The 25,116-nt window shown below is 43.6% G+C and overlaps 2 pseudogenes; one reads left to right on the forward strand and one right to left on the reverse strand.

Annotated features, from left to right (window-relative positions):
• LOC135559786 (uncharacterized) overlaps positions 1 to 16,316 on the reverse strand; it is a 70,324-nt pseudogene extending 54,008 nt beyond the window's left edge.
• A 2,796-nt stretch (positions 16,317 to 19,112) lies between these two features.
• The window catches only part of LOC135560058 (GTPase IMAP family member 7-like), a 43,104-nt pseudogene continuing 37,100 nt past the window's right edge, over positions 19,113 to 25,116 (forward strand).

Here is a 25,116-nt window from a genome sequence, read left to right on the forward strand (position 1 = left end):
TAGTTGCACTCGGGCTATTAGTTGCACTCAGGCTATTAGTTGCACTCAGGCTATTAGTTGCACTCAGGCTATTAGTTGCACTCAGGCTATTAGTTTAACATAACATAACTCTTTTTTTTTGTTGAATTTTTACCCCTTTTTTCTCCCCAATTTCATGGTATCCAATTGTTGTAGTAGCTACTATCTTGTCTCATCGCTACAACTCCCGTACGGGCTCGGGAGAGACGAAGGTTGAAAGTCATGCATCCTCCGATACACAACCCAACCAATCCGCACTGCTTCTTAACACAGCGCGCATCCAACCTGGAAGCCAGCCGCACCAATGTGTCGGAGGCTACACCGTGCACCTGGCAACCTTGGTTAGCGTGCACTGCGCCCGGCCCGCCACAGGAGTCGCTGGTGCGCGATGAGACAAGGACATCCCTACCGACCAAGCCCTCCCTAACCCGGACGACGCTAGGCCAATTGTGCGTCGCCCCACGGACCTCCCGGTCGCGGCCGGTTACGACAGAGCCTGGGCGCGAAACCAGGGACTCTGATGGCACAGCTGGCGCTGCATTACAGCGACCTTAACCACTGCGCCACCCGGGAGGCCATAAATGTACTCTTAATCCAGTATAAACTAATGTATAGAATTTATTATACAAGAGACAAAATTCACAAATTCTACAAAACAATGGCAGTCAAGTCAAGTGTAAAACTGACAATGACTCAATAAACCATGCTTTCTGGGATTGCTATGAAGTCCACAAGTTGTGGGTGAAGCTAGAAAGTTGGCTGACAAAGGTATTACAATGTAAAACTTACTTTTATTGCAGCATATTTCAAGACATGACATATGGGGGTGTAGTGAGATACCCAACGGGCTGGACTATTCTCTTCTCACCTCTCATCTTGAAAAAAAATGTGTACTAAAGAATTGGAAGTCAATCAATCTGCCATCATTAACACAATGGAACAATTGAATGATTTATTATTGAAATATCATGGGTGACATAGAAAACAAATTGGTACAATTTAAGGCCATGTGGCAAACTATGTTGCAGGCACTAGGGATGGGTGTAACAGTTCTCGTCTGGTGAAGTAGAGTCGGACCAAAATGCGGCGTGTAGATTACGATTCATGTTTGATGACAAACACACTAAACACAAACACTACAAAAAAATAAACGTAACGAAAACCGAAACAGCCTATACTTGTGTAAACTAACACAGAACAAGGACATCAGGACACTAAGGACAATCACCCACGACACACTCAAAGAATATGGCTGCCTAAATATGGTTCCCAATCAGAGACAACGATAAACACCTGCCTCTGATTGAGAACCACTTCAGACAGCCATAGACTTAACTAGAACACCCCACTAAGCTACAATCCCAATACTAACACACCACATACAAAAAACCTGGCCTGACCAAATAAATGAAGATAAACACAAAATACTTCGACCAGTGCGTGACAATGCGGATGTCGGGAGGATCAATGGAAACAGGATGCACCTGAGCTCCGTTTCAAGTCTCATAGGGAAGGGTCTGAACACTTGTGTAAATAAGATATTTCTGTTTATACATATGAGATGGGTATGTAAACATTATATTAAGTGGTATTTTTTTAAAAAGTGGCTAGTGATACATTTTTACATCAATTTTTCCATTATTAAAATGGCTGGAGTTGAGTCAGTATGTTGGCAGCAGCCACTCAATGTTAGTGGTGGCTTTTTAACAGTCTGATGGCCTTGAGATAGAAGCTGTTTTTCAGTCTCTCGGTCCCTGCTTTGATGCACCTGTACTACCCTCGCCTTCTGGATGATAGCGGGGTGAACAGGCAGTGGCTCGGGTGGTTGTTGTCCTTGGTGATCTTTATGGCCTTCCTGTGACATTGGGTGGTGTAGGTGTCCTGGAGGGCAGGGAGTTGATGTGTTGTGCAGACCGCACTACCCTCTGGAGAGCCTTATGGTTGTGGGCGGAGCAGTTGCCGTACCAGGCGGGGATACAGCCCGACAGGATGCTCTCGATTGTGCATCTGTAAAAGGTTGTGAGTGCTTTTGGTGACAAGCTGAATTTCTTCAGCCTCCTGAGGTTGAAGAGGCGTTGCTGAGCCTTTTTCACCATGCTGTCTGTGTGGGTGGACCAATTCAGTTTGTCCGTGATGTGTACGCCGAGGAACTTGAAACTTACTACCCTCTCCACTACTGTCCCGTCGATGTGGATAGGGGGGTGCTCCCTCTGCTGTTTCCTGAAGTCCACGATCATCTCCTTTGTTTTGTTGACGTTGAGTGTAAGGTTATTTTCCTGACACCACACTCCGAGGGCCCTCACCTCCTCCCTGTAGGCCGTCTCGTCGTTGTTGGTAAGCCTACCATCAAGCCTACCACTGTAGTGTCGTCTGCAAAATCTGTCACTATATGGGTCCAGGAGATCTTTAAAACAACAAGGACATATCTAAGTGACCCCAAACTTTTGAACGGTAGTATATTTTTGAACAGTAGTATAGGGTCACTTAGATATGTCCTTGTTGTTTTAAAGAAAATCACATTTTAATAGGCTAATTGATCATTAGAAAACCCCTTTGCAATTATGTTAGCACAGCTGAAAACTGTTGTTCTGATTAAAGAAGCAATAAAACTGGCTTTCTTTAGACTAGTTGTGTATCTGGAGCTTCAGCATTTGTGGGTTCGACTACAGGCTCAAAATGGTTAGAAACAAAGACATTTCTTCCGAAACATGTCAGTCTATTGTTCTAAGAAAGTGAGGTTATTCCATGCGAGAAATTGCCAAGATACTGAAGCTCTCGTACAACGCTGTGTACTACTCCCTTCACAGAACAGCGCAAACTGTCTCTAACCAGAATATAAAGAGGAGTGGGAGGCCCCGGTGCACAACTGAGCAAGAGGACATGACATTAGAGTGTCTAGTTTGAGAAACAGACACCTCACAAGTCCTCAACTGGCAACATCATTAAATAGTACCCGCAAAACACCAGTCTCCAAGCCAACAGTGAAGAGGCGACTCCGGGATGCTGGCCTTCTAGTCAGAGTTGCAAAGAAAAAGCCATATCTCTGACTGGCAAATTAAAATTAAAGATTAAGATGGGCAAAAGACACTGGACAGAGGAACTCTGCCTAGAAGGCCAGCATCCCGGAGCTTCACTGTCGACATTGAGACTGGTGTTTTGCGGGTACTATTTAATGAAGCTGCCAGTACAGTACTCTAATCAACAGTACAGTACTCTAATCAACAGTACAGTACTCTAATCAACAGTACACTACCTAATCAACAGTACAGTACTCTAATCAACAGTACACTACTCTAATCAACAGTACACTACTCTAATCAACAGTACAGTACTATAATCAACAGTACACTACTTTAATCAACAGTACAGTACTTTAATCAACAGTACACTATTCTAATCAACAGTACGGTACTATAATCAACAGTACACTACTATAATCAACAGTACACTACTCTAATCAACAGTACAGTACTATAATCAACAGTACAGTACTATAATCAACAGTGCAGTACTCTAATCAACAGTGCACTACTCTAATCAACAGTACACTACTCTAATCAACAGTACACTACTATAAACAACAGTGCAGTACTATAATCAGCAGTACAGTACTCTAATCAACAGTACACTACTCTAATCAACAGTACACTACTCTAATCAACAGTACACTACTCTAAACAACAGTACAGTACTATAATCAACAGTACAGTACTCTAATCAACAGTACAGTTCTCTAATCAACAGTACAGTACTCTAATCAACAGTACAGTACTCTAATCAACAGTACACTACTCTAATCAACAGTACACTACTCTAATCAACAGTACAGTACTCTAATCAACAGTACACTACTCTAATCAACAGTACAGTACTCTAAACAACTTCAACACAATCAAATCATTACCAGTGTAATCCCCAGTATTTTATCTCCCCTATCTATTGGTACTTCTAACTAATCAACATTAAGCCTGTATATACTGCAAATATATCTATTGGTACTTCTAACTAATAAACATTAAGCCTGTATGTACTGCAAATATATATTTTGGTACTTCTAACCCATCAACATTAAGCCTGTATATACTGTAAATATATATATTTGTACTTCTAACTAATCAACATTAAGCCTGTATATACTGCAAATATGCAGTTACTAGAAAAATTTACACTGTCAGATCTAGTTTTGTACTTGCAAATGGTGTAATGTTGCTTTTAAATGTGGCTACAGTGGTGGCTGGGATATGGACAACTGGGAAAGCTTGGTTGATACTGAAACAGCTTGGGTTGATTCTGAAATGGCTTTAGTTGAACTGAAACGACTTGGTTTGATACTGAAATGGCTTGGGTTGATACTGAAACAGCTTGGGATGATACTGAAACGGCTTGGGTTGATATTGAAATGCCTTTAGGTAAAACTGAAACAACTTGGTTTGATACTGAAACGGGTTGGTTTGATACTGAAACGGGTTGGTTTGATACTGAAACGGGTTGGGTTGATACTGAAACGGGTTGGGTTGATACTGAAACGGGTTGGGTTGATACTGAAACGGGTTGGGTTGATACTGAAATGGCTTTAGTTGAAACTGAAACGACTTAGTTTGATACTGAAACGGGTTGGTTTGATACTGAAATTACTTGGGTTGATACTGAAACGGGTTGGGTTAATACTGAAACGGCTTGGTTTGATACTGAAACGGGTTGGGTTGATACTGAAACGGGTTGGGTTGATACTGAAACAGGTTGGGTTGATACCGAAACGGCTTGGTTTGAAACAGCTTGGGTTGATACTGAATAGGTTGGGTTGATACTGAAACGGGTTGGGTTTATACTGAAATGGGTTGGGTTGATACTGAAACGGGTTGGGTTTATACTGAAACGTGTTGGGTTGATACTGAAACGGGTTGGGTTTATACTGAAACGGGTTGGGTTTATACTGAAACGGGTTGGGTTGATACTGAAACGGGTTGGGTTGATACTGAAACGGGTTGGGTTGATACTGAAACGGGTTGGGTTGATACTGAAACGGGTTGGGTTTATACTGAAACGGGTTGGGTTTATACTGAAACGGGTTGGGTTTATACTGAAATGGGTTGGGTTGATACTGAAACGGATTGGGTTTATACTGAAACTGGTTGGGTTGATACTGAAACGGGTTGGGTTGATACTGAAACTGGTTGGGTTTATACTGAAACGGGTTGGGTTTATACTGAAACGGGTTGGGTTTATACTGAAACGGGTTGGGTTTATACTGAAACGGGTTGGGTTGATACAAAAACATCAAACCTGTATTTACTCCTGAATCCACTATATTTTCTTGATACTTTTTTTGCGTCACATCCCTGATATTTATTAATCGGCTCAAATGTTTAACCTTTTCTCCAAGGGACATTTAATTGGGGTGAAAATCATATAAGGTTTAGACCACAATGCAACTGTTTTTACCATTGTACTGTTAACCCACACAAGCATTTCCTCGGCCCTCTCAAACATCTCATTAGTGTAGTGTTGTCCTCCATTCCCCTCCACCATTTCCTATATCTCCCTCAGCAGCTCTTTGACCTGATTGCGGTCAGCACAGTGACAGACACTGGAGATGACTGCTTCAAACGCCTCTTTCTCCCCAGGATGGTGTTTCCTGTTGCACTCTTCCCTGCTCCAGTCTTTCCCACAATAACTATTCTAGATGTCTGTCCTGAATCTGTGGAAACACACAGGTTTTCAAAATTGTCTTTAAAATATAAAATTATAACAGTTAAATATTTTATCTAACAAGGGCATGATTGCACAACAGAAAATATGTATATACTGTGTTCCAGGTGATTGGTGATTCCATGTAATACCTGCATGGCTATGTTTACTATGTGGTTGATGGTTGGGCTATTGATTGGAGACTGAGACAAATAAAACAAGCTATTTGGCCGGGTGACAACATCAGTTAATTATATTATAATTTTATTAAATCCTTGCTGATTATCAAGGAAATCACAGACAATAATCAGGTCAACTAGTTATCAAGCCCTTCATTAGGTGAATCAGGTCAACATTAGGTGAATCAGGTCAGTTAGGTCAGCAAAGCCTCCTTCCAGGGGTGAACTGCGGTCAGGTGCCTCTCCCTCATTAGGTGCCAGGTCAGCTAGTTATCAAGTCCTTAGTTATCAAGCCCTTCATTAGGTGAATCAGGTCAACTAGTTATCAAGCCCTTCATTAGGTGAGCCAGGTCAGCTAGTTATCAAGTCCTTCATTAGGTGAATCAGGTCAGCTAGTTATCAAGCCCTTCATTAGGTGAATCAGGTCAGCTAGTTATCAAGCCCTTCATTAGGTGAACCAGGTCAGCTAGTTATCAAGTCCTTCATTTAGGTGTTATCAATCAGGTGAGCCAGGCTAGTTATCAAGCCCTTCATTAGGTAGGTGTTAATCAGGTGAACAGGCTAGTTTTCAAGCCCTTCATTAGGTATCAGTTAGTTATCAAGCCCTTCATTAGGTAGTTAAGCCCTTCAGGTCAGGTCAACTAGTTATCAAGTCTTTCATTAGGTGAATCAGTTATCAAGCCCTTCAGCTAGTTATCAAGCCCTTCATTAGGTGAACCAGGTCAAGCTAGTTATCAAGCCCTTCATTAGGTGAGCCAGGTCAACAGGTCAGTTATCAAGCCCTTCATTAGGTGAACCAGGTCAACTAGTTATCAAGCCTTTCATTAGGTGAACAAGGTCAACTAGTTATCAAGCCCTTCATTAGGTGAACCAGGTCAACTAGTTATCAAGCCCTTCATTAGGTGAACCAGGTCAACTAGTTATCAAGCCCTTCATTAGGTGAACAAGGTCAACTAGTTATCAAGCCCTTCATTAGGTGAACCAGGTCAGCTAGTTTATCAAGCCCTTCATTAGGTGAACCACCAGGCCCTTCATTAGGTGAGCTAGTTATCAAGCCCTTCATTAGGTGAACCAGGTCAACTAGTTATCAAGTTATCAAGCCCTTCATTAGGTGAACTAGTTATCAAGCCCTTCATTAGGTCAGGCTAGTTATCAAGCCCTTCATTAGGGTGAACCAGGTCAGGCTAGTTATCAAGCCCTTCATTAGGGTGTTATCAAGCCCTTCATTAGGTCAACTCAAGTTATCAAGTTATCCCTTCATTAGGTGAACCAGGTCAACTAGTTATCAAGCCCTTCATTAGGTGAGCCAGGTCAACTAGTTATCAAGCCCTTCATTAGGTTAACCAGGTCAACTAGTTATCAAGCCCTTCATTAGGTGAGCCAGGTCAACTAGTTATCAAGCCCTTCATTAGGTGAACCAGGTCAGCTAGTTATCAAGCCCTTCATTAGGTGAACCAGGTCAGCTAGTTTATCAGCCAGGTCAACTAGTTTCAGCCCTTTTACATTTACATTTAATTTACATTTAAGCAGACGCTCTTATCCAGAGCGACTTACAAATTGGTGCATTCACCTTATGACATCCAGTGGAACAGCCACTTTACAATAGTGCATCTAAATCTTTTAAGGGGGGTGAGAAGGATTACTTTATCCTATCCTAGGTATTCCTTAAAGAGGTGGGGTTTCAGGTGTCTCCGGAAGGTGGTGATTGACTCCTCTGTCCTGGCGTCGTGAGGGAGTTTGTTCCACCATTGGGGGGCCAGAGCAGCGAACAGTTTTGCCTGGGCTGAGCGGGAACTGTACTTCCTCAGTGGTAGGGAGGCGAGCAGGCCAGAGGTGGATGAACGCAGTGCCCTTGTTTGGGTGTAGGGCCTGATCAGAGCCTGGAGGTAGTGAGGTGCCGTTCCCCTCACAGCTCCGTAGGCAAGCACCATGGTCTTGTAGCGGATGCGAGCTTCAACTGGAAGCCAGTGGAGAGAGCGGAGGAGCGGGGTGACGTGAGAGAACTTGGGAAGGTTGAACACCAGACGGGCTGCGGCGTTCTGGATGAGTTGTAGGGGTTTAATGGCACAGGCAGGGAGCCCAGCCAACAGCGAGTTGCAGTAATCCAGACGGGAGATGACAAGTGCCTGGATTAGGACCTGCGCCGCTTCCTGTGTGAGGCAGGGTCGTACTCTGCGGATGTTGTAGAGCATGAAAACTACAGGAACGGGCCACCGCCTTGATGTTAGTTGAGAACGACAGGGTGTTGTCCAGGATCACGCCAAGGTTCTTAGCGCTCTGGGAGGAGGACACAGTGGAGTTGTCAACCGTGATGGCGAGATCATGGAACGGGCAGTCCTTCCCCGGGAGGAAGAGCAGCTCCGTCTTGCTGAGGTTCAGCTTGAGGTGGTGATCCGTCATCCACACTGATATGTCTGCCAGACATGCAGAGATGCGATTCGCCACCTGGTCATCAGAAGGGGGAAAGGAGAAGATTAATTGTGTGTCGTCTGCATAGCAATGATAGGAGAGACCATGTGAGGTTATGACAGAGCCAAGTGACTTGGTGTATAGCGAGAATAGGAGAGGGCCTAGAACAGAGCCCTGGGGACACCAGTGGTGAGAGCACGTGGTGAGGAGACGGATTCTCGCCACGCCACCTGGTAGGAGCGACCTGTCAGGTAGGACGCAATCCAAGCGTGGGCCACGCCGGAGATGCCCAACTCGGAGAGGGTGGAGAGGAGGATCTGATGGTTCACAGTATCGAAGGCAGCCGATAGGTCTAGAAGGATGAGAGCAGAGGAGAGAGAGTTAGCTTTAGCAGTGCGGAGCGCCTCCGTGATACAGAGAAGAGCAGTCTCAGTTGAATGACTAGTCTTGAAACCTGACTGATTTGGATCAAGAAGGTCATTCTGAGAGAGATAGCGGGAGAGCTGGCCAAGGACGGCACGTTCAAGAGTTTTGGAGAGAAAAGAAAGAAGGATACTGGTCTGTAGTTGTTGACATCGGAGGGATCGAGTGTAGGTTTTTCAGAAGGGGTGCAACTCTCGCTCTCTTGAAGACGGAAGGGACGTAGCCAGCGGTCAGGGATGAGTTGATGAGCGAGGTGAGGTAAGGGAGAAGGTCTCCGGAAATGGTCTGGAGAAGAGAGGAGGGGATAGGGTCAAGCGGGCAGGTTGTTGGGCGGCCGGCCGTCACAAGACGCGAGATTTCATCTGGAGAGAGGGGAGAAAGAGGTCAGAGCACAGGGTAGGGCAGTGTGAGCAGAACCAGCGGTGTCGTTTGACTTAGCAAACGAGGATCGGATGTCGTCGACCTTCTTTTCAAAATGGTTGACGAAGTCATCTGCAGAGAGGGAGGGGGGGGGGGGGAGGAGGATTCAGGAGGGAGGAGAAGGTGGCAAAGAGCTTCCTAGGGTTAGAGGCAGATGCTTGGAATTTAGAGTGGTAGAAAGTGGCTTTAGCAGCAGAGACAGAAGAGGAAAATGTAGAGAGGAGGGAGTGAAAGGATGCCAGGTCCGCAGGGAGGCGAGTTTTCCTCCATTTCCGCTCGGCTGCCCGGAGCCCTGTTCTGTGAGCTCGCAATGAGTCGTCGAGCCACGGAGCGGGAGGCGAGGACCGAGCCGGCCTGGAGGATAGGGGACATAGAGAGTCAAAGGATGCAGAAAGGGAGGAGAGGAGGGTTGAGGAGGCAGAATCAGGAGATAGGTTGGAGAAGGTTTGAGCAGAGGGAAGAGATGATAGGATGGAAGAGGAGAGAGTAGCGGGGGAGAGAGAGCGAAGGTTGGGACGGCACGATACCATCCGAGTAGGGGCAGTGTGGGAAGTGTTGGATGAGAGCGAGAGGGAAAAGGAAACAAGGTAGTGGTCGGAGACTTGGAGGGGAGTTGCAATGAGGTTAGTGGAAGAACAGTATCTAGTAAAGATGAGGTCGAGCGTATTGCCTGCCTTGTGAGTAGGGGGGGAAGGTGAGAGGGAGAGGTCAAAAGAGGAGAGGAGTGGAAAGAAGGAGGCAGAGAGGAATGAGTCAAAGGTAGACGTGGGGAGGTTAAAGTCGCCCAGAACTGTGAGAGGTGAGCCGTCCTCAGGAAAGGAGCTTATCAAGGCATCAAGCTCATTGATGAACTCTATCAAGCCCTTCATTAGGTGATCCAGGTCAGCTAGTTATCAAGCCCTTCATTAGGTGATCCAGGTCAGCTAGTTATCAAGCCCTTCATTAGGTGATCCAGGTCAGCTAGTTATCAAGCCCTTCATTAGGTGAGCCAGGTCAACTAGTTATCAAGCCCTTCATTCGGTGAACCAGGTCAACTAGTTATCAAGCCCTTCATTAGGTGAGCCAGGTCAGCTAGTTATCAAGCCCTTCATTAGGTGAACCAGGTCAACTAGTTATCAAGCCCTTCATTAGGTGAGCCAGGTCAGCTAGTTATCAAGCCCTTCATTAGGTGAACCAGGTCAACTAGTTATCAAGCCCTTCATTAGGTGAACCAGGTCAGCTAGTTATCAAGCCCTTCATTAGGTGAACCAGGTCAGCTAGTTATCAAGCCCTTCATTAGGTGAACCAGGTCAGCTAGTTATCAAGCCCTTCATTAGGTGAACCAGGTCAGCTAGTTATCAAGCCCTTCATTAGGCGAGCCAGGTCAGCTAGTTATCAAGCCCTTCATTAGGTGAACCAGGTCAACTAGTTATCAAGCCCTTCATTAGGTGAGCCAGGTCAGCTAGTTATCAAGCCCTTCATTAGGTGAACCAGGTCAGTTACTAGTTATCAAGTTATCCCTTCATTAGGTGAACCAGGTCAACTAGTTATCAAGCCCTTCATTAGGTGAACCAGGTCAACTAGTTATCAAGCCCTTCATTAGGTGAACCAGGTCAACTAGTTATCAAGCCCTTCATTAGGTGAACCAGGTAGTTATCAAGCCCTTCATGACTAGTTATCAACTTCAGGTCAGGCTAGTTATCAAGCCCTTCATTAGGTGAACCAGGTCAGCTAGTTATCAAGCCCTTCATTAGGTGAACCAGGTCAGCTCGTTATCAAGCCCTTCATTAGGTGAACCAGGTCAACTAGTTATCAAGCCCTTCATTAGGTGAGCCAGGTCAACTAGTTATCAAGCCCTTCATTAGGTGAACCAGGTCAACTAGTTATCAAGCCCTTCATTAGGTGAACCAGGTCAGCTAGTTATCAAGCCCTTCATTAGGTGAACCAGGTCTAGTTATCAAGCCCTTCATTAGGTGAACCAGGTCAAGCCCTTCATTAGGTGAACCAGGTCAACTAGTTATCAAGCCCTTCATTAGGTGAACCAGGTCAGCTAGTTATCAAGCCCTTCATTAGGTGAACCAGGTCAGCTAGTTATCAAGCCCTTCATTAGGTGAACCAGGTCAGCTAGTTATCAAGCCCTTCATTAGGTGAACCAGGTCGGCTAGTTATCAAGCCCTTCATTAGGTGAACCAGGTCAGCTAGTTATCAAGCCCTTCATTAGGTGAGCCAGGTCAACTAGTTATCAAGCCCTTCATTAGGTGAACCAGGTCAGCTAGTTATCAAGCCCTTCATTAGGTGAACCAGGTCAGCTAGTTATCAAGCCCTTCATTAGGTGAACCAGGTCAACTAGTTATCAAGCCCTTCATTAGGTGAATCAGGTCAACTAGTTATCAAGCCCTTCATTAGGTGAACCAGGTCAACTAGTTATCAAGCCCTTCATTAGGTGAATCAGGTCAGCTAGTTATCAAGCCCTTCATTAGGTGAACCAGGTCAGCTAGTTATCAAGCCCTTCATTAGGTGAGCCAGGTCAACTAGTTATCAAGCCCTTCATTAGGTGAACCAGGTCAACTAGTTATCAAGCCCTTCATTAGGTGAACCAGGTAAACTAGTTATAAAGCCCTTCATTAGGTGAGCCAGGTCAACTAGTTATCAAGCCCTTCATTGGGTGAATCAGGTCAACTAGTTATCAAGCCCTTCATTAGGTGAGCCAGGTCAACTAGTTATCAAGCCCTTAATTAGGTGAACCAGGTCAACTAGTTATCAAGCCCTTCATTAGGTGAACGAGGTCAACTAGTTATCAAGCCCTTCATTAGGTGAACCAGGTCAGCTAGTTATCAAGCCCTTCATTAGGTGAATCAGGTCAAGTAGTTATCAAGCCCTTCATTAGGTGAACCAGGTCAACTAGTTATCAAGCCCTTCATTAGATGAACCAGGTCAACTACTTATCAAGCCCTTCATTAGGTGAGCCAGGTCAACTAGTTATCAAGCCCTTCATTAGGTTAACCAGGTCTACTAGTTATCAAGCCCTTCATTAGGTGAGCCAGGTCAACTAGTTATCAAGCCCTTCATTAGGTGAGCCAGGTCAACTAGTTATCAAGCCCTTCATTAGGTGAGCCAGGTCAACTAGTTATCAAGCCCTTCATTAGGTGAGCCAGGTCAACTAGTTATCAAGCCCTTCATTAGGTGAACCAGGTCAACTAGTTATCAAGCCCTTCATTAGGTTAACCAGGTCAACTAGTTATCAAGCCCTTCATTAGGTGAACCAGGTCAACTAGTTATCAAGCCCTTCATTAGGTGAGCCAGGTCAACTAGTTATCAAGCCCTTCATTAGGTGAACCAGGTCAGCTAGTTATCAAGCCCTTCATTAGGTGAACCAGGTCAACTAGTTATCAAGCCCTTCATTAGGTGAACCAGGTCAACTAGTTATCAAGCCCTTCATTAGGTGAACCAGGTCAGCTAGTTATCAAGCCCTTCATTAGGTGAGCCAGGTCAACTAGTTATCAAGCCCTTCATTAGGTGAATCAGGTCAACTAGTTATCAAGCCTTTCATTAGGTGAACCAGGTCAACTAGTTATCAAGCCCTTCATTAGGTGAACCAGGTCAACTAGTTATCAAGCCCTTCATTAGGTGAGCCAGGTCAACTAGTTATCAAGCCCTTCATTAGGTTAACCAGGTCTACTAGTTATCAAGCCCTTCATTAGGTGAGCCAGGTCAACTAGTTATCAAGCCCTTCATTAGGTGAGCCAGGTCAACTAGTTATCAAGCCCTTCATTAGGTGAACCAGGTCAACTAGTTATCAAGCCCTTCATTAGGTGAACCAGGTCAACTAGTTATCAAGCCCTTCATTAGGTGAGCCAGGTCAACTAGTTATCAAGCCCTTCATTAGGTTAACCAGGTCAACTAGTTATCAAGCCCTTCATTAGGTGAGCCAGGTCAACTAGTTATCAAGCCCTTCATTAGGTGAGTCAGGTCAACTAGTTATCAAGCCCTTCATTAGGTGAACCAGGTCAACTAGTTATCAAGCCCTTCATTAGGTGAACCAGGTCAACTAGTTATCAAGCCCTTCATTAGGTGAATCAGGTCAGCTAGTTATCAAGCCCTTCATTAGGTGAACCAGGTCAGCTAGTTATCAAGCCCTTCATTAGGTGAACCAGGTCAGCTAGTTATCAAGCCCTTCATTAGGTGAGCCAGGTCAACTAGTTATCAAGCCCTTCATTAGGTGAACCAGGTCAGCTAGTTATCAAGCCCTTCATTAGGTGAATCAGGTCAGCTAGTTATCAAGCCCTTCATTAGGTGAATGAGGTTAGCTAGTTCAGGACTACAACAACATTGTGAAATATCTGGGTGTCCCCGAGGAGAGCTTTGAAAACCACTGATTTAGACCTAAGGATGAATCTAAATGATGTTAAAGTTGTAAGGTCAAAAATTATATCTGGTAGCCTACCAGTTCTTTTAGTGGATGCTGCCACCAACATAATCATTCCTTTGTCCTTTCTACCTTTATCTACAAGTTATGTATATCTTTCCTCGATTGACACATATCCGTTTCTTTGACCTCTAGAGGGACCCAGCAGACCAAATAGGGAGAAAGAGTCAAAGAACAGGCATTGCAACATCTGCAAGTGAAGCTACTACTGATGCTGCTACTGATGCTGCTACTGATGCTGCTACTGTACCACCGTCTGAACAACTGCTGTTGTTGTCATTCCACCATCTTACATCTCCTTCTTCTTCACTTTATATTTCCACTCACTCTGTCGCTTGATCTTTCCTCCACTTCCCTGAAAAAACATACTTTAGCAAGAAAGAAAGAGTATTTACATGAAGTGTAGAACAAGATCAATTCGTTTTATTATAGTCTTGTTGACAATATGGAAAAATCATTCAACACCGAATACAATGGTCACCTCAAATCATCAAAGATAGGAAAATCAAATCAGCTTCATTTATATAAAACACTTTTATGAAGACTATTTTAGAAGTCAACCATGAAATACAGATGGCTAACTGGTAAATGTATATTATTTTTGAATAGATTATTATTATTACAGAATTATTGAAGACAGAATAAAAGTATATATGTGAAATAAAGTGGAACTGATTGATGAAGAAAAATACTCCCAATAAACAAACAACTGTATGCTGGAATAAACCCATTGGAATGTAGATACTGGTCATCAAAATGGCTGATCTTCCAATGTCAAATTATAATTGTGCTGATCTCTAACTTGTTGGAAAAGTGGCATCCTATGACGGTGCCACATGGAAGATCACTGAGCTCTTCAGTAAGGCCATTCTACTGTCAATGTTTGAATATGGCGATTGTATGGCTGTGTGCTCAATTACATTTTAATTGTCCTTCTCTTTGATGATTCTATGCCACATACAGTACATTATAACATTACTACTACAGACCACATATAGTACACTATAACATTCCTACTGTAGACTACATAGAGTACACTACAACATTACTAACATTACATCTTGGCCATGTTCTGTTATAATCTCCACCCGGCACAGCCAGAAGAGGACTGGCCACCCCACATAGCCTGGTTCCTCTCTAGGTTTCTTCCTAGGTTTTGGCCTTTCTAGGGAGTTTTTCCTAGCTACCGTGCTTCTACACCTACATTGCTTGCTGTTTGGGGTTTTAGGCTGGGTTTCTGTACAGCACTTTGAGATATCAGCTGATGTACGAAGGGCTATATAAATACATTTGATTTAACTGTTTGTCATAAGGTTACTACTACAGACCACTTAAATGTAAATGTAAAAATGTACATTTGATTTAACATTACTACTACAGACCACATAGAGTACACTATAACATTACTACAGTACACGATAACATTACTATTACAGGCAACATACAGTACACTATAACATTACTATTACAGGCCACATACAGTACACTACAACATTACTACAGACCACATACAGTACACTATAACATTACTCACTACCATACTCTATCAACTGCAACACTAAAAAATCTATAGTTGATTTCTCTCTTACCTCCCTTATCTGTTGTTACTTCTATCCCATCAAATATAGACCTACATATACTGCAAATATGCACACTAGAACAGCTCCCACTGTCAGATAAAGAGATGCATTTGCAAGAGGTGAAATGGTGATTGTAAAGGTGGTTGCCATGGTGGCGGCTGGGATAGAGGTGGCTGGGATAGGGGCAGCTGTGGCGGCAGGGGCTGATACTGGGATGGCTTGGGTTGAAACAAGACCTTCAGAACCTGTATTTGCTCCGGAGTTCACTATATTTTCTTGATTTGATAAGTCTGCTCTCTCTCTGATCTGATCCCTGATCTTTTCTGTTCCCCACACCAAATCGTTGAGCTTGTTCTTCATACTAATACTTTGCTTTTTCAGAACAAAATGGTGAAAAGGACGAAAAGAGCGAACAGGGTTTAAAGGGTCTGAAGGGACTTTAGGGCGAATAGAGTGAAGAGTGAGCAAAGTGAACCACAATGGTGATGTTAGTATTCTTGCAGGTAGAGGGAACCGTTTTACAAATTTTACAACCGGATTCTTTTCCCAGTCCAGTACTTCCTGGGCCTTCTCGAACATCTCATGGGTGTAGTATTTTTCTTCATTCTCCTCCACCATCTCATCTATCTTCCTCAGCAGCTTTGGGACCTGAGTGGTGTCAACTCTCTTAGCGTTATTGAAAAAGTGGTATCTGCCGCCACATTGAGCGATGAGAGCCTGGAGCTCTTCACTCTCCTTCACAAAGTCCTCAGCTGTTTTCCTCCCCAGCTGATCTTCTCCAGTGAACAGCACCATGGTGTATTTTGAGGCTTCTGCTCCAAAGTTCTCCTGGATCCACTTCACAGTCTTCCTCTCCTCTTCTGTGAACCTCCCCAGTCTGATCACCAGCAGAAAGGCGTGAGGTCCTGGGACTGACATCTCAATACACCTGTCTATTTCTCCCTTCATCTTCACTGCATCCACTGATGTGTCAAAGAGCCCTGGGGTGTCGATGATGTCAATCTTCCTCTCATCCACCTTTCCTCTCTTCTTCTTAGTCTCTGCAGTGACAGACACTGGAGACGCCTCTGCTTTAAACGCATCTTCCTTCCCCAGGATGGTGTTTCCTGTTGCACTCTTCCCTGCTCCAGTCTTCCCCACCAGAACTATCCTTAGGTCAGAGTGCAGCCCTGAATCTGTTGAAACACACAGGTTTTAAAATTGTCTTTAAAATTATAACAGTTAGTGAAAATAATTATCAAGAGGATGATTGCACTACAGAAAATATGTATACGCTGTGTTCTAGGTGATTGGTGATTCCATGTAATACCTGCATGGCTAGTTTTACTATGTGGTTGATGGTTGGGCTATTGAGTCATTCCATGTAATACCTGTATGGCTATGTTTACTATGTGGTTGATGGTTGAGTGGAGACTGAGACAAATAAAACAAGCCAAATGGTCAGTTGAAAACTTCATAATTGTACATACATGACAACAAAACATCCCCAAGGAATAGTCAGTTACTGCTTCATGACGTGAAATAAAAGATCCCAGAAATGTTCAAAATGCACAAAAACGTATTTCTCTCACATTTTGTGCACAAATGTGTTTACATCCCTGTTAGTGAACATTTCTCCTTTTCCAAGATAATCCACTTGACAGGTGTAGCATATCAAGAAGCTGTTTAACCACCATGATCATTACACAAGTGCACCTTGTGCAGGGGGCAATAAAAGGCTAGTCTAAAAAGTGCAGTTTTGTCACACAACAAAAGTTTTAAGGGAGTGTGCAATTTTCAACAGACGGATAACCAAATTTAATCGGTAAAACATTGGCCTACTAGAAAGATTACAAGACAACGTAAAAGAAGAAAGCCCTAACACAGAGGAAGTGATTATTCATCAGGAAGCCCTGTGTAACAGTGTGTTAAAGCTGGAAAATGTTGTCAAAGTGCTTGTAAAACTTGTTCACTTTATATGGGCAAAGGGGGCTGAACCATCGTCAGTTCATTCATTATTAATGAACATTTGGGAAATATAATGTTTTCAACTACATTAAGATATTACGCTCTCACTTGCCAGGCCCTGAACTTGGACGCATAGGTTTACATTAAAACCTAGCAGCCACTGCTAGGAAAGTTCAGTGTCGAAGAAGAAGACGGTTTGTTATAAACCCACTCAGATTATTACATTTTATTTAAAGGGAGTTGGGTCAGCAGGAAGTTAGAGAGAGAGAAATGACAGCTGGTGAGTACGTTCTGTCTCATTTGATTGCTCAGTGTAACACCAAGCATGCTGAAATTAATAAATGTTGATAAACATTCAGAAATAGCTAAGTTGATTTTGGTCAAATTAAGCCGTCACCTTTGAAACACTATAGAGCTAGCTAGCTAGCTACCTGCTTCTTACTCGATATCAAAAAAACTTGAATTCAGGAAGCCAGATATTATTGGCTTATTGTCTGATAGATGCAGTGTCACAATTTGGACACATTCCTCTGCACAGGTGTTGCTGACACATGTCAGATCTTACAATACTATCATCTAGCAATACTATCAGCTAACAATACTATCAGCTAACAATACTATCATATAACAATGCTATCATCTAACAATACTATCATCTAACAATACTCTTATCTACAGTGGGGCAAAAAAGTATTTAGTCAGCCACCAATTGTGCAAGTTCTCCCACTTAAAAAGATGAGATAGGCCTGTAATTTTCATCATAGGTACACTTCAACTATGCAACTATACAAAAAAATCCAGAAAATCACATTGTAGGATTTTTAATGAATTAAATCCTCACCTTTAGTCTAAGAAATAATTTTGACATAACGTTTCAATTTAGCCCTTTCCATATAGGCCAATTCCCACGAGAATAAAGGGTTAAGGTCAATGACATCGTGAACTCTACAGTACCTTCCACTAGGACATTTTAGACAAAAACCTGGTTGCCTCTACCAGAACCTAAAACGAGTGTTTTAGTTATTATACCAAATATTAAGAACACATTAAGACAGTTGTGGGAAGCATTGTTGTCAACATGGGCCAGCATCCCTGTGGAACACTTGACACCTTGTAGAGACAATCACCTGACGAATTGAGGCTGTTCTGAGGACATAAGGACAACTATAGAAGATGTCAATCTGAGCCTGCAAGTTGACACAGTATGAATATATGTGTTTAATGTTGTCTTCAACAGCTCTTCCACATGGGGAGGAAGATGAGGCATCAGGTGTTGGTGAGTATGTCGCAAATGAAATAATGTTGAAAACAGGCAAAGAAAACATAAGCCTGACTCTTGGTGATTTCAGTCTTAATGTGAGCCATGTTTCTGGTCACCTCTCTTGGAAAGGGCATCAAAGTCTGGTATCATTTCTGAAGTAGAGATCCTCAGAACAGCTGACAAGTGGTGATTTGTTACATTTGACCTGTTAGGGGATTTGTTATAGTTCATGACTGAGAAAGTTTTCACACATATCCTCTGGGCTTATTCATGTATGGAAACGTCATTCAGTGAGCCATAGAACTGGTCTATTGTTGCTGTTTTGTACTTCTCTTTTGAAGCACTGTCACATTGGATGGCGATGAGCTCCAATTGTGTGTCTGGTGGTGATTTCTCAGTGTTGAAAGACAGGGGGCACAAGCTCCAGCTCAGTCTCAATCATGGTGAAGTATGAGAAGTGGCGGGTCGATCAAAGTGCTACTGTCTGTTTCAGTGAGGCACTGCGATGTGGGCGCATTCAGTGAGGCACTGCGATGTGGGCGCACTCAGTGAGGCACTGCGATGTGGGCGCACTCAGTGAGGCACTGCGATGTGGGCGCACTCAGTGAGGCACTGCGATGTGGGCGCACTCAGTGAGGCACTGCGATGTGGGCGCATTCAGTGAGGCACTGCGATGTGGGCGCACTCAGTGAGGCACTGCGATGTGGGCGCACTCAGTGAGGCACTGCGATGTGGGCGCACTCAGTGAGGCACTGCGATGTGGGCGCACTCAGTGAGGCACTGCGATGTGGGCGCACTCAGTGAGGCACTGCGATGTGGGCGCACTCAGTGAAGCACTGCGATGTGGGCGCACTCAGTGAAGCACTGCGATGTGGACACACTCAGTGAGGCACTAGTTGAAAACATTATATTTCCCAAATGTTCATTTCTAATATAGATAAAAAGAGCCTGCAGAGTTCTGTCCTACTATCCAAGTCTGTACCCAAACAATTTGAACTTCTACTTTTAAAACACCACCTCTCTAAAAACAAGTCTCTCACCGTTGCCGCCTGCTATAGACCACCCTCTGCCCCCAGCTGTGCTCTGGACACCATATGTGAACTGATTGCCCCCCATCTATCTTCAGAGCTCGTGCTGCTAGGCGACCTAAACTGGAACATGCTTAACACCCCAGCCATCCTATAATCTAAACTTGATGCCCTCAATCTCACACAAATGATCAAGGAACCTACCAGGTACCTCCCCAAATACGGGCACCCTCATAGATATCATCCTAACCAACTTGCCCTCTAAATACACCTCTACTGTCTTCAACCAAGATCTCAGCGATCACTGCCTCATTGCCTGCATCCGTAATGGGTCAGTGGTCAAATGACCTCCACTCATCACTGTCAAACGCTCCCTGAAACACTTCAGCGAGCAGGCCTTTCTAATCGACCTAGCCGGGGTATCCTGGAAGGATTTTGATCTCATCCCGTCAGTAGAGGATGCCTGGTTATTTTTTTTAAATGCCTTCCTAACCATCTTAAATAAGCGTGCCCCATTCAAGAAATTTAGAACCAGGAACAGATATAGCCCTTGGTTCTCCCCAGACCTGACTGCCAATAACCAACACAACAACACATCCTATGGCGTTCTGCATTAGCATCGAACAGCCCCCGTGATATGCAGCTGTTCAGGGAAGCTAGAAACCATTATACACAAGCAGTTAGAAAAGCCAAGGCTAGCTTTTTCAAGCAGAAATTTGCTTCCTGCAACACTAACTCAAAAAAGTTCTGGGACTCTGTAAAGTCCATGGAGAATAAGAACACCTCCTCCCAGCTGCCCACTGCACTGAAGATAGCAAACACTGTCACCACTGATAAATCCACTATAATTGAGAATTTCAATAAGCATTTTTCTACAGCTGGCCATGCTTTCCACCTGGCTACTCCTACCCCGGTCAACAGCACTGCACCCCCCACAGCAACTCGCCCAAGCCTTCCTCATTTCTCCTTCTCCCAAATCCAGTCAGCTGATCTTCTGAAAGAGCTGCAAAATCTGGACCCCTACAAATCAGCCGGGCTAGACAATCTGGACCCTTTCTTTTTAACCTCTTCAGTCGACCCTCTACTTTTTTGAACATTTTGTTAAAAATCGCGCAACATTTCAGCGCCCTGCTACTCATGCCAGGAATATAGTACGTTCATATGGTTAGAATGTGTGGATAGGAAACCCTCGGACATTTTTAAAACTGGTTAAATCACGACTGTGGCTATTACATAACGTGCGTTACATCGGAAAGCGCAGGAAAACCTGATCACAGAAAATGGAAATAAATATCCTTGCGCCACTTCCAGCAATGTTAACAGTGAGCCGAATTAGATAAGACCGAGCATTCAACTCCCACAGCATCCCCATGTTGTCTAGAGTCTTGTGAATTGAATCCTCTTTGATTCTTGGTTGAACCGAAAGAGGGGCACGACTTACCTCCGGTCTCCGCCCAGATCATTCCGGAAGAGCTCTCTCCTGAAATTTTTTCCAAGACGACAGGCATCCCAACTAGAGGCAAGAGGTTAAAATGATCTGCCGAAATTGTTGCCACCCCAATTACTAGCCTGTTCAACCTCTCGTGTCGTCTGAGATTCCCAAAGATTGGAAAGCAGCTGCGGTCATCCCCCTCTTCAAAGGGGGGGACACTCTTGACCCAAACTGCTACAGACCTATATCTATCCTACCCTGCCTTTCTAAGGTCTTCGAAAGCCAAGTCAACAAACAGATCACCGACCATTTAGAATCTCACCATACTGCTATGCAATCTGGTTTCAGAGCTGGTCATGGGTGCACCTCAGCCACGCTCAAAGTCCTAAACGATATCTTAACCGCCATCGATAAGAAACGTTACTGTGCAGCCGTATTCATTGATCTAGCCAAGGCTTTCGACTCTGTCAATCACCACACCCTCATCGGCAGACTTGACAGCCTTGGTTTCTCAAATGATTGCCTCGCCTGGTTCACCAACTACTTCTCTGACAGTGTGTCAAATCAGAGGGTCTGCTGTCCGGACCTCTGGCAGTCTCTATGGGGGTGCCACAGGGTTCAATTCTTGAACCGACTCTCTTCTCTGTATACATCAATGATGTCGCTCTTGCTGCTGGTGAGTCTCTGATCCACCTCTACACAGACGACATCATTCTGTATACTTCTGGCCCTTCTTTGGACACTGTGTTAACAACCCTCCAGGAAAGCGTCAATGCCATAAAACTCTCCTTCTGTGGCCTCCAATTGCTCTTCAATACAAGTAAAACTAAATGCATGCTCTTCAACCGATCGCTGCCTGCGCCTGCCCGCCTGTCCAACATCACTACTCTGGACGGCTCTGACTTAGAATACGTGGACAACTACAAATACTTAGGTGTCTGGTTAGACTGTAAACTCTCCTTCCAGACCCACATCAAACATCTCCAATCCAAAGTTAAATCTAGAATTGGCTTCCTATTTCGCAACAAAGCATCCTTCACTCATGCTTCCAAACATACCCTTGTAAAACTGACCATCCTACCAGTCCTCGACTTCGGCGATGTCATTTACAAAATAGCCTCCAATACCCTACTCAACAAATTGGATGCAGTCCATCACAGTACAATCCGTTTTGTCACCAAAGCCCCATATACTACCCACCATTGCGACCTGTATGCTCTCGTTGGCTGGCTCTCGCTTCATACTCGTCGCCAAACCCACTGGCTCCATGTCATCTACAAGACCCTGCTAGGTAAAGTCCCCCCTTATCTCAGCTCGCTGGTGACCATAGCATCACCCACCTGTAGCACGCGCTCCAGCAGGTATATCTGTCCGGTCACCCCCAAAACCAATTCTTTCTTTGGCCGCCTCTCCTTCCAGTTCTCTGCTGCCAATGACTGGAACGAACTACAAAAATCTCTGAAACTGGAAACACTTATCTCCCTCACTAGCTTTAAGCACCAACTGTCAGAGCAGCTCACAGATTACTGCATGTGTACATAGCCCACCTATAATTTTGCCCAAACAACTACCTCTTCCCTACTGTATTTATTTTATTTATTTATTTATTTTGCTCCTTTGCACCCCATTATTTTTATTTCTACTTTGCACATTCTTCCACTTCAAATCTTCCATTCCAGTGATTTACTTGCTATATTGTATTTACTTTGCCACCATGGCCTTTTTTTTGCCTTTACCTCCCTTATCTCACCTCATTTGCTCACATCGTATATAGACTTGTTTAAACTGTATTTTTGACTGTATGTTTGTTTTACTCCATGTGTAACTCTGTGTCGTTGTATGTGTCGAACTGCTTTGCTTTATCTTGGCCAGGTCGCAATTGTAAATGAGAACTTGTTCTCAACTTGCATACCTGTTTAGATAAAGGTGAAATAAAAATAAAATATCTTACTGTAGTTGATAACTTTCTTTTTCACCAATGTTCATTGATAATATCTTATCGTAATTTATTAATAATTGATGACAATAGTGTAGGAGAAGTTTAAACTTAATTTCTCCCATATTTTTAGGAAACGTTTTTGGGGAAATAAATGTACAAATATTTTGGGGAAACTATTTTTAAAATTAATTATATATAACATTTCATTGATTAAATCTAGTGGGGCTCCGCCCCTAACACCCTAATGGTAGAGCCACCACTGTTTCAAGTTATTTTCAAAGTTTGTTTTAAAGTTAGTTTGGTATCTCTGTTCAGATGCCTGAGTCCCTGAGCAGAGGTGAAGAAAGGGTTCACACATCAAAAAATAACAAACTAGTAACACTTTCCAACACTTTCCAAATTACACACTTAACCAGCATGGCTACCACAGCATTCTGCAGAGATATGCCATGCCATCTGGTTTGGGCTTAGTGGGACTATCATTTGTTTTTCAACAGGACAATGACCCAACACACGTCCAAGTTGTGTAAGGGCTATTTTACCAAGAAGGAGAGTGATGGAGTGCTGCATCAGATGACCTGGCCTCCACAATCCCCCGACCTCAACCCAATTGAGAGGGTTTGGGATGAGTCGGACCGCAGAGTGAAGGAAAAGCAGCCAAGTGTGTGCAAAGCTGTCATCAGGGCAAAGGGTAACTATTTGAAGGATTACAAATATAAAATATATTTGTTTTAACACTTGTTTGGTTACTACATGATTCCATGTGTTATTTCATAGTTTTGATTTCTTCACTATTATTCTACAATGTAGAAAATAATAAATAAGAAAAACCCTGGAATGAGTAGATGTTTTTTTGTATTTCATATGTTTTGTTAAAGGATTGCTCTAGATACTGAGGTATTCATTTCATTTTTTCCCACATACATTTTACATCCTGAAATCTTAGAGAATTCTGAAAATATTTTTAGTAAAGTGGGCATTGACTTTTCAATATTGGTCTGGTATATCAGGAGATCATCTGCAAATAAGTTTAGTTTATATTCATGTTTATCCATACTGATACCTGTTACATTTGAGTCCTGTCTAATTCTTTCTGCAAACGGTTCAATGGTCAGTGCAAACAGGAGGGGGAGATAATTCTATAATAATAATTAATAATCCTAGTAAAAACTTCCCTGTCTTAGGTCAGTTAGGATCACCACTTTATTTTAAGAATGTGCACAGTTAGAATAGTAGTAGAGAGAATGATTTTATTCATCTTTTATTTCTTTCATCACATTCCCAGTGGGTCAGAAGTTTACATACACTCAATTAGTATTCGGTAGCATTGCCTTTAAATTGTTTATCTTTGGTCAAACATTTCGGATAGCCTTCCACAAGCTTCCCACAATAAGTTGGGTGAATTTTGGCCCATTCCTCCTGACAGAGCTGGTGTAACTGAGTCAGGTTTGTAGGCCTCCTTGCTCACACACGCTTTTTCAGTTCTGCCCACAAATGTTCTATGGGATTGAGGTGAGGGCTTTGTGATGGCCACTCCAATACCTTGTTGTCCTTAAGTCATTTGACACACTTTGGAAGTGTTTTTTACTTTACCTTTATTTAACAAGGCAAGTCAGTTTAAGAGCAAATTCTTATTTTTAATGATGGCCTAGGAAGAGCAGGTTAACTCCCTTGTTCAGGGGCAGAATGACATATTTTTTACCTTGTCAGCTCAGGGATTCGATCTTGCAAACTTTTGGTTACTAGTTCAACACCCTAACCACTAGGCTGCCTGCCACCCCAAGTATGCTTGCGGTCATTGTCCATTTGGAAGACCCATTTGCGACCAAGCTTTAACTCCCTGACTGATGTCTTGAAATGTTTCTTCAAAGTATCCACGTAGTTTTCCCTCCTGACAACATCTATTTTGTGAAGTGCACCTGTCCCTCCTGCAGTAAAGCACCCCGGCAACATGATGCTGCCACCCCCGTGCTTCACGGTTGGGATGGTGTTCTTCGGCTTGCAAGCCTCCTCCTTTTCCTCCAAACATAACGGTGGTAATTATGGCCAAACAGTTCTACTTTTGTTTCATCAGAACAGAGGACATTTCTCCAAAAAGTACAATCTTTGTCCCCATGTGCAGTTGCAAACTGTAGTCTGGCTTTTTTATTGAGGTTTTGGAACAGTGGCCTCTTCCTTGCTGAGCGGCCTGTCATGTTATGTCGATATAGGACTCGTTTTACTGTGGATATAGATACTTTTGTACCGGCTTCCTCCAGCATCTTCACAAGGTCCTTTGCTGTTGTTCTGGGATTGATTTGCACTTTTCACACCAAAGTACGCTCATCCTAGGAGACAGAACGCATCTCCTTCCTGAGCGGTATGACGGCTGTGCGGTCCCACAGTGT

The sequence above is a fragment of the Oncorhynchus nerka genome, linkage group LG15, assembly GCF_034236695.1.
Source record: "Oncorhynchus nerka isolate Pitt River linkage group LG15, Oner_Uvic_2.0, whole genome shotgun sequence".
NCBI classification, from domain to species: Eukaryota; Metazoa; Chordata; class Actinopteri; order Salmoniformes; family Salmonidae; genus Oncorhynchus; species Oncorhynchus nerka.